This window comes from Cynara cardunculus (genome assembly GCF_001531365.2).
Source record: "Cynara cardunculus var. scolymus isolate 2C chromosome LG 2, CcrdV1, whole genome shotgun sequence".
Taxonomy (NCBI): domain Eukaryota; kingdom Viridiplantae; phylum Streptophyta; class Magnoliopsida; order Asterales; family Asteraceae; genus Cynara; species Cynara cardunculus.
The window spans coordinates 30298264-30308706 of NC_037529.1; positions in this window are offsets into that span (position 1 = coordinate 30298264).

The window sequence follows — 10443 nt, forward strand, 5'->3', positions numbered from 1 at the left end:
GATTCAAACGAGAACCCATGTGATTTACGAGAACGCGAGAACAACCCAATAACCTCATATTGTGATAAAAAATAAAATTAAAAGATTTTTAAAATTAAAATTGAAATTTAAAAAGATTCAAAAAATATTAAAATTAAAAGGGTAATAATGAAAATGATATCATAAAATCTTTTAACACGATCATAATTATCATTATCTAATAAACGGTTAAGAATTCAAGGAGACTTAGAAGTCGTAACATCAAATCGCAAAACAATAGTGATTGACCAAGAACACACGAACCTTAATCGATCAAAGAGAAGCTAATGCATACAACAATCAAACAAGAAGAAGAAGTTTATTCAAGGTATTTTTCAGAATTACTCGTTTTGAACATGTTTTTAATCGATTAGTTGTGATAATCATGTGATATCAATGTCACTCGACTTGATCATGGTTTCAATGGGTTATGTTCGACATCATCACAACGATTTCGGATGGTTTCGATAGGTTAGGATTAGACTAGGTGTGATAATCATGTGATTATCACACAATTATCACATTATCGCTTATATCAACACAATTTGGTGTGATTCTTCAACATCAGTCGGTTCAGACCTCCACTTAGTTTCACCCAAGCTTCATTTTGGGTGAGATATGGGTGTGATAATCATGTGATTATCACAAGGATTCCGCTCGGCTAGGGTTAACTTAGAAAATTGACTACCAATTTGGTGTGATATGGGTGTGATAATCATGTGATATCATTATCATAAAAGCGTACTTGATTTGATTATGGTTTCGATCGGTTAGGGTTAGACAATCACACATTTATCACAACGATTACCATGGTTTCGATAGGTTAGGATCAGATAATCACACATTTATCACAATGATTACGGGCGAAATCCACTAAACGATTTGATGTGATATGAGTGTGATAATTATGTGATATCACTATTATAACATCACTTGCGCACTCAATTTGATCATGGTTTCGATCGGTTAGGGTTAGACATTCACACATTTTTCACAACGATTACTCATGATTTCGATAGATTATGGTTACACTTGATTGATTATGGTTTCGATATGTTATGGTTACACAATCACACAATTATCACAAGGGGAGAGAAAAGAGTGGAAACGAACGTGCAGGAAAAAAAAAGATAATTATGACTAATTAAAATAAAATAAAAATTATTTAATTACATTACTGCCTTTATTAATTTATATTTAATATAAGTTAATTTATTAATTAAAAAAGTTTGAGGTTATTAGGTTGTTCTCGCGTTCTCGTAAATCACTGGGGTTCTCGTTTGAACCTCCACCTATATATATATATATATATATATATATATAAAGAGAGAGAGAGAGAGAATTATTCATATTAAAATAAAAATCAATAAACTAAGTAAATAAAAATGAAGTAGAAGAACTCAGATACCAAATGAACAAATTCAAACTTGAAAAGGATTTTTCTGATTCTCGAATAATGAGGGGCAAGGGGATTGATCGAGAAAGWTCTCTTGTTCTTATTATAAGATCGAGACTGAATCCGCATATGTTTGGTAAAGAGAATAATCTTCTCCTTTGAGAATAATAAAAAACGGGAAGTGTTTAATTGGAACATGAAAACATGACTAAATTGGTCCTAGTTACTCTTCGGGACAAAGTGGAAGAAGGATCTTCGGGACAAAGTGGAAGAAGGAAGGGGATTCTCGAATGCGGAAAGGGATCCAATAACTTCGAAAGAATTGAACGAGGAGGCGTATGAGGTGAAAATGGCATGTATGGTTCTGTAGAGTGACAGTAAGGGTGACTTATCTGTCAACTTTTCCACTGTCACCCTAAAAAAACCAAACTTTCTCTTACGTAAAGTTGCTAGAGTACGATTAACCTCTGGATTTGTAGGGGGGGGGGCTGGTTAAGGATTTACCTGGTGTGAAATATCACATTGTTTGAAGAACCCTAGATGCCGTCAGAGTAAAGGATCATCAACAAGGGCATTCTAGTGCGTTGTAGATTCTTATCCAAGACTTGTATCATTTGATGATGCCATGTGAACCACTAGAAACATGTGAAGTGTACGGCTAACCCAATAACGAAAGTTTCGTAAGGGGACTGGAGCAGGCTACCATGAGACAAAAGATTTTCTTTCTAAAGAGATTCAATTCAGAACTATTATATGTCCAAGGTTCAATATTGAAAAAAATTCAGAGGTTTTCCCTGACTTTGTTCATGTCAACAAATAATTCGAAATATCTCGAATTTTTAGAACAAGTCCGAGTCAAATAACAATGATTTTGAAGCACTTCTTTTTATGCTATTTCGGAAACCCAAGGACCCAATCGTATGGATATGTATAATACAAGATTTCCAGTCATAGCAGCAAAAGGAGGGAAACAAATACTCAATTTAAAGTGAGTAAATAGAATTCCATACTCGATCTCATAGATACATACAGAGTTATGCGAAAAGTCGTATGTACGGCTTGGAGAGAGTTCTTTCATATCTTTTGAGATCCATCCTAAAATATGGGGTAAAATAGCCAAAATCGATTAGTTAACATGTTGGTTAACTGTATTTTGAAAAACAGAAAAAAAAAAAAAATCATTGGTTTATCAAATTATCTATCGAGCCGTGAAAAAGATTCAACAAAAGACATAAACAAATCCACTATTTGTTCTATGTCAAGCAATACATGGAATAATTCCGGGTATAATAGTAAAAGCAAGACGTATATATATATATATATGTATATGTATATGTATATGTATATGTATATGTATATGTATATGTATATGTATATGTATATGTATATGTATATNATATGTATATGTATATGTATATGTATATGTATATGTATATGTATATGTATATGTATATGTATATGTATATGTATATGTATATGTATATGTATATAGAGGAGCGATCAAATGAAAACCGCCCCCATTTATGTAAACCATGTAAACCAATCTCATCCATCCATTTTCTTGATCAATGGTCAAGATTAGTTTAGTTTATTTTAGAAAATTAATATATATATATATATATATATATATATTAAAAAATTTATTTTATAATAACGAGAAGGGAAAAATGGTAAACCCAACCACATCTTCATCATGCACCCTATTTTGGTAAATTCCTCACCCTATTCATCATGCACTTTGTTACACTTGTCCAATGAGATTGTTCACGCACCCATATCATCATGCACCCTATTTATCATGCACCCATTACATAATCATTTTCACTTACTCCATGCACCAATTTCACCATGTATGAAACCGGTTTCATCATGCACCCATTCAATAATCATTTTCACTTACTCCATGCACCAATTTCACCATGTATGAAACCGGTTTCATCATGCACTCATTTCATAATCATTTTTCACTTACTTCATGCACCAATTTCACCATGTATGAAACCGGTTTAATGAATATTTTTTTCCATTACTGATTTCATGGATTTATTAATCTAATAACTTACGATTTTCATGAATCTTGGCAATAATAAACGACACACAATATAACAAAATCCAATTTTCAATCTTATAATTTAATTAAATATTTAAATGTTACCATTTATAAAATTTCCTTTATTATGTTACCTTAATTAAAGTTTATTAATAACTTCCATAATTAATAGAAAAAATGAAAATGACCAATATACCCTTGATGATTAAATTTAATTAGAAAAAAATGGAATATTCCTATTGGTCGAAATTAGTTTACACGGTTTCTAAGTATTGCACGGTTTTCATTTGAACATGCCTCTATATATAACTATATATATATGTATATATATACATATGTATATAGGTGCAGGTTCAAACGAGAACACTAACTATTTAGAAAACAAGAAAAATGTCGTTAATATACAAAATCATATATGATTCACGTAACAAATCATACATAATCCAGACGACTTTGCCTTGTGACTCAAGTGGCCTCAAAAGTCGTCCGCTTCCATTTAATGAAAAATCACATGTGATATTGTGCATTAACGACATTTTTTTTGTTTTCTTAAATAGTAGCATTCTTATTTGAACCTTCCCCTCCCCTCTCTCTCTCTCTCTCTATCTCTCGCTATACATACACATACACAAACAAAAGTATAGGTTCTTTTGTTAACTCAAATTTTAGTGTTAACTATCTTAACCTTGTGGACCAATATGATTTATTGTTTGTGGCAGGTTTCATTAAGGTAATGATTATAGGATGGAGGACAAATGATTAAATTGTACATAGATGTAAGTTACATTTGTATTAATTAATGAGTGCTACAACTTGATTATTGCTTGATTTTTGTGATTATGATCAATTCATCAAATTACACAATGTTTTATCAATAAGTAAAATTATACTTGATCAAATGATTAATCCGAGTGAACAACTCACATTCAAAATTTTGTGAAGCATATGATAATTTCATAGTGGTGATATGAACTGTATGGAGGAAAGTGTAGACACCATGTTCACATGTTCAACTTCCCTCATTTCGATTCAGTTCCAATATGTTAATGATTGAACAAAATTTCATTGTTCATAAGTGAACATATTTTCATAAGTGTACAACATTCATTTTCTCTTAACATAAGAAAATATGGAACAAACAAGTGGACTTTTGTGAACATATGTGAACATCCAAATAGTGCATATAACATACGTGAGCATATATGAACATCCAAACACACTTGGCAGGGGCGGACGCAGTACTTGGGCATTGGGGTCCTGGGCCCCCAACAAAAATGTTATATGAAAGCCCAAAAAAAATATTTACTTGTATTTTGAGATTAGGTGTATTTGGGCCCCCAACAAGATGAGGTAGGAGGCCCCTCTTCAGTGCAGGAAAGTGGAAACGAGCTATGCGTCTGTGCCGCCTGCGACCTCACCTCACTTCTTCTCTTCTTCTTCATGACTTCATCGCTGCGACTGCGACTGTGTGAGTCACCGCCTCACCGGACACCGTGTGCTGCTGCTGGCTGCTGCCGTCTGCTGATGCCCGAGTCCCGACAGCCGAGCCGACTGTGCTGAGTGCTGTGCCGCACTGCCGTGTGCGACTTCCTTCTTGCCTTCTTGGTCTTGGCCTCTTCTCTTGGGTAAAGATTCTAATTAGTAATTTCCAACTTCAATGTGTAGTATTTTAGGTTAATTTTGTGGTAATTGATAATTGGTAAATGCTTTAGGTTAATTTTGTTGGTTAATTTTGTGGTAATTGGTAAATGCTTTGGTTACCTGAAGGTTGGAATATGGTTTGTGTCCTGAAGGTTGGAATATGGTTTAAGATAGAATTTTTGGTAAACTTTAGCACATACTTGCTGGCACTTAAAGGAAAGAATTTTTAGTTACCTGAATTACATCCCCAACTGACACATAACTAGTATTGGCCCAAGGTTGCAAACCTCTCACTCGCATAAGTCGAAAGGTCTGTGGTACAAAAAAGTACCTACAACCGCATCAGTTATATTTATTCGATTAACCGAACAGTTTAAGCTGAAAATGAAAACCCAAAACCTTTTTTGGTTTGAACGAATTGTTCGGTTTCGAAATTTTTTCGACCCTCTTAAGTGTGCCCCCAACCATAATAGTTTCTAGATCCGCCACTGACACTTGGAATATTTGAACATAATCACATTGTTCATAAGCGAGCCCATGTTCATATAGAGGATAAGATGTCAATGTGTATATTAATGTTCATAATGATAGATATTTTTTTATTAATAACAATGGATTAATATACATGTAGGAAGTTACAAAACATGGGCAGTTACAATACATTAATATACACATGGGCACTTACAAGACATCCAGGTCCTTTTGAGTTTTTTCCAATAATACCCTTGATCATGTATGTTCATCTTAGATGGTAACATATCATATTATTAGTTATTGTTGGTCTCAACCGGATCTACAAGAGTTTAGAGGCGAACAATTTGTAGGGAGGATGAATACAAACAAATAAAACTTTCACTTTTAAAAATATATATTGATATAGAATGATCAATACAGATTTTTACAGATTGTTTGCGAAAATAGAAAAGGTAAAGATAACTTATCTAAAACAATCTARGATAACACAAAAATATACTTAGCAAATATAAGAAATTTTCCGAATAAGATAAAGACAAAAAGATGTTCTTCTTGGGTAAGAACTTTAGAATTATAGATAGATTCTAACTTGCTTGAATATAAGCGTATGTGTTCTTTTGTGTGTTGTAGTTGTAGTTGTGCATGAGATAAGCACTCAGCTATTTATACCCATTGCATTAAATGCAATTCAGAAGGGCTAGAACACGCATCAAGCTTTTAGAGGAAAGCTTGTCCTTTGCAACAATGAATAGTACTATTGTCTATTCATGAGCAGACATCCTTTCATGGAGTTGGTGGGCACTAGAGTCGACTAGTCGGCTCTGTGCAGTACTATACTCTTGAAAGGGTATGGGTTCGTTCTTTGTGTGTGGAAGGACAAGACAAAAACAATTGTGCATGACAAGCTTCATTTGATCGATGAATGCTGAAATAACGTTGGAGGTCTCTTCAGCATTCATTGAGGCTTGTGTAGTCTTCACACGTATGTTGACCAGGTTGTAATCACTGAATACCGCTTCAGATCATGAACGCGCCAGTCACTAATCTTCAATTTCAGTCTTCAACATTCACTAAAGGTTCTTGGGTGTGAGTCTTGTCTTCTTGAAGTATTGTTGTCACTGTAGGATTACAATGCATGTTTCAGCGATCATTGAACAAACTCAATGATGATCGTTCGAACTGAAAAGACAGAAACATAATACTTCGAAAGGTAAAAGGGATTATTATCAAATTAATGAGAGAGAGGATCAACAGTTACTACAAAATTTTCATCATAAATGTCATCAATTGATTCACAAGATGAATGGTTGTCATGGGTTCAGAAAGTTAACCACCACAAATTGGGTTGAACCTACCTCTATACACACACACACACACACACACACATACATATATATATATATATATATATGTGTGTGTATGTGTGTGTGCGTGTGTGTATACACAACCCACATACACAACCCACGTCTGTTTCAATCACACTTCCATATCTGTTTCGATCTTCATTTACATCTTCATCTTCAACCTCCATCTCCATCTTCGACTTCCAGGTCTATTTCGATCACATTTCCACGAACCTTGAGCAAACGATGGATTTCAACACCAAGACTGTTAGTGTATATGTCTAAAAGGCAATCATCTGATGATTCTATTTGAACATTATGTTGTGTTTGTTAAAAGGCATTTCCCAATTATTATGTTTGTATATTATTTTGTGTTATTATCTAAACGTAATAATAACCACATAATATTGTATTCTAAAATGTCCATAGTCAATTTTAATTCGGGCTTAGGTTGAATTAATATGGTATGATGAATAGATGCAAATGTTTATATAACGATATAAAATCCACATATGGGCACAAGATGGGATCTTGCATATTGGACATGACTTGCTATGAGAATGTGTCATTAGATGTCATATGAATGACACAAATGTTTCTCATGTGGTTATTGTACATATATTCCTTTGACTTGAGATCATCGAGTTTGCTCTGTCTGAGTGGTGTACTTTGATAAGTGATTCTAATCATTCTGTATTTTTGGTCCCAAAGGGGATTTTACATGTACAAACAATTTGTAGTTGGGGGAGGAGGGTTGAATACAAACACACAAATTTCACTTTTTCATTTATGATTAAAGAAGAACCAATATGGAATTTACAAATTGTTGCAGAAACTAGATAAGGAAAGATCCTAATCTAAACAATCTTAGAATCAATAAGATTTTCTTTCACAAAAAAGTAAGAAAAAGTGAGAAGAGATATTAGAGGAAGAAGAAAGCATGGCTAAGAAGATGAGACATCTCAACTATTTATACCCATTGCATTAAACGAACCTTAGAGGATACAATCCACGTGTCAAGAGATGAATGGAATGCTTGTCCTTGTTTTTTAGATATGGCAGGTAGTTGGTAAGCATGTTTGTAGACAAAAAAGTAATCTGTACTTGTACCTTTGTCTGGTGGAAGCATGAGGTATGTCTTTTTGCGCAAGAGAGTAAAACAAAAGCAATCTTGATGCGCAACACTCTGATTAGCTTGGTTAGATTCCACAATTGATGTAGGTTGTCATGGTATCACTGAACCCCGCTTTAGATCACGATTAGACAAGTCTCTTTCTTCAGCTACTTCTCTGACATTGTTGAAGGTTCCTTTGATGTGGGTATTGTCTTGAAGTTAAATTAAGTTCTAACTATTACAGTGCTTGTTCAACGATTAATGACATACTCAGTTTGAGACTGATTGCTGACATTGAATACATAAAATAGAATACAGTATTTTTACTAAGTATGGGGGTCATCATCGAATCATTGCGAGAGTTTGGATCAACAATATCCCTCTATTTGATGATGAAAAAGCAACAAAGAAAACCGCTAAATAATAAACAAATAAGAAAATAGAACTTATAAATATTTATCTCATTTACTGTTTTGATGGATCTTTTTTAGCACTTAGATAAGATGGAGCACTTCAATGAACTTTCATTAATGTGTAAAAGGAATTACAAGTACAAAATGAAAATACATAACTAAGAAGTACACAGTTGAAAGTAATAAATTGATAAATACAAGAAAAACCTAGCAGCTAATATCATTGAAGGTTATGTCTTCAAGGATATCTTCTCATTAATTCTCTCATTTAAGAAGCTCCTTCCTGATCTTTATACTGATAGTTTATCTGGGCATATCAGGTTCAAAGTAATGAAGAAGAAAGATTAGATGCTCGAGTGGTGCGAGAGGAAGTTCTAAGACTCTATGAAATCTAAGCTCGCCACCTGTATATGCGAAGAACATGCTGAGTTCAGGTCTAAAAAGAACCTTGATTGGAAATAGAGAACTATGGTCTAGGAGTGAGAAGTTTAGCATTGAGAGTTCAGGGTCTTTCATACTCAAAATATTATCAAGTGAAAACTTGGTCTAATGCTCTTTTTTATGAGAAGGTCCTTCTTCAGTGTTGTGACTTCAACGAGAGGTCCTTTGAGGTAGAGGAGGTACAGTGATGCATTTTGACATTTTATCAGAAATTATGTTCATCTTATTCTCAACAATACTTATATACCTGGATTTTGATATTTGAATGCACTGCCAAGTTTCCAACCGTTCATCATATCCATACTTATACAAGTATGGAGGATGTTTAGTGAAACTGATTAGATCATATTTTAATATCTTCATACTAATAATTACCTTCTTAGTTTTCTTTCTCCCGGTGATGGTAACATCAATGTTAGTAGCATGCCTGAGGGATGAGACGATGTTCCATCTTCAACCTACACCATCTTTGTTCTTTGTATTTTCAGAGCTAACTGCTTTTCCCTTTCTTATTTAGCTTCCTGAACAAGGATGTCTTTAGCAACAATCGAGTTTCTATTTTGAACTTCCATTCATTGTATGTATCGATGGCCAAAGCCTTTGCAAGCCCAAGACTCTCATTCAACATATGCCATTGTCTTTCCATTTCCTATTGGACCTCCAGAGCTTCAATGCATTCAGCTTCAGATAAGAAGCACAAATTATCACCATAGGTACGAAGAGAAATTTTTTACTCTAGTATGATTCAACTTTGCCACTATCTTAGCCATTGTTGGGTTTGAGTTTTTGAGCTTAATTGTTGTATTCAATCTTGTATTTTCTCCTTTATAATTTTGTATTGTCATGTCCTATAAATATTATAATCTTTGTTTTTTCTAAGGAAGGATGCTTAATTGTCATAATTGAGATTAGAGAGATTAGTGTGTGTAAGAAGATGCTTTGAAGATCATAATCAGGATATGACTTTTTCTCTCAATATTCATCTACTTTCTACATTCTTGATTTGCCATTTTTGACTTCTTGAAGAATGATGATGATTGATTAAACAATCTGGGATCCACATTTGGTATCAGAGCAGGAAAGCAGAAAATTATGGTTAAGAAACTACACAAAATTCTGGAAATCTGGAAATTTTTCGGGTTTATCTTCAAGTGTTCTTCGTGTTCTTGAGATATTTTGAACATATTCTTCTTTTTCATCAAAATTCACATATTTGTTGTTATTTGATTGCTAAGATTGTGATCATTTGGTTCGAATTGTTGTTGTGAATCTTTGTTATTCAAACAATTTTTGGATTTGATCGAACATTTGGAAGATTTGAAGGATTTTTGAAGCTTTTCAGTTAGTTTTTGTTCGTTCAATAACTCATAAAATTTGTGGTTTTGATCCATTTTTTTTTTTGATGAATTTTGTGTTTTTCTTCATATTTTTCTTCAAATCCGGACGTCGAAAATGTGTATGAGGATGGGATGTTGAATGTATGCATGCTTGACCATATACGGATGATGAACTTTTTTTTGTATGTGTTGGGATGCTTTTGATAACCAAATCCG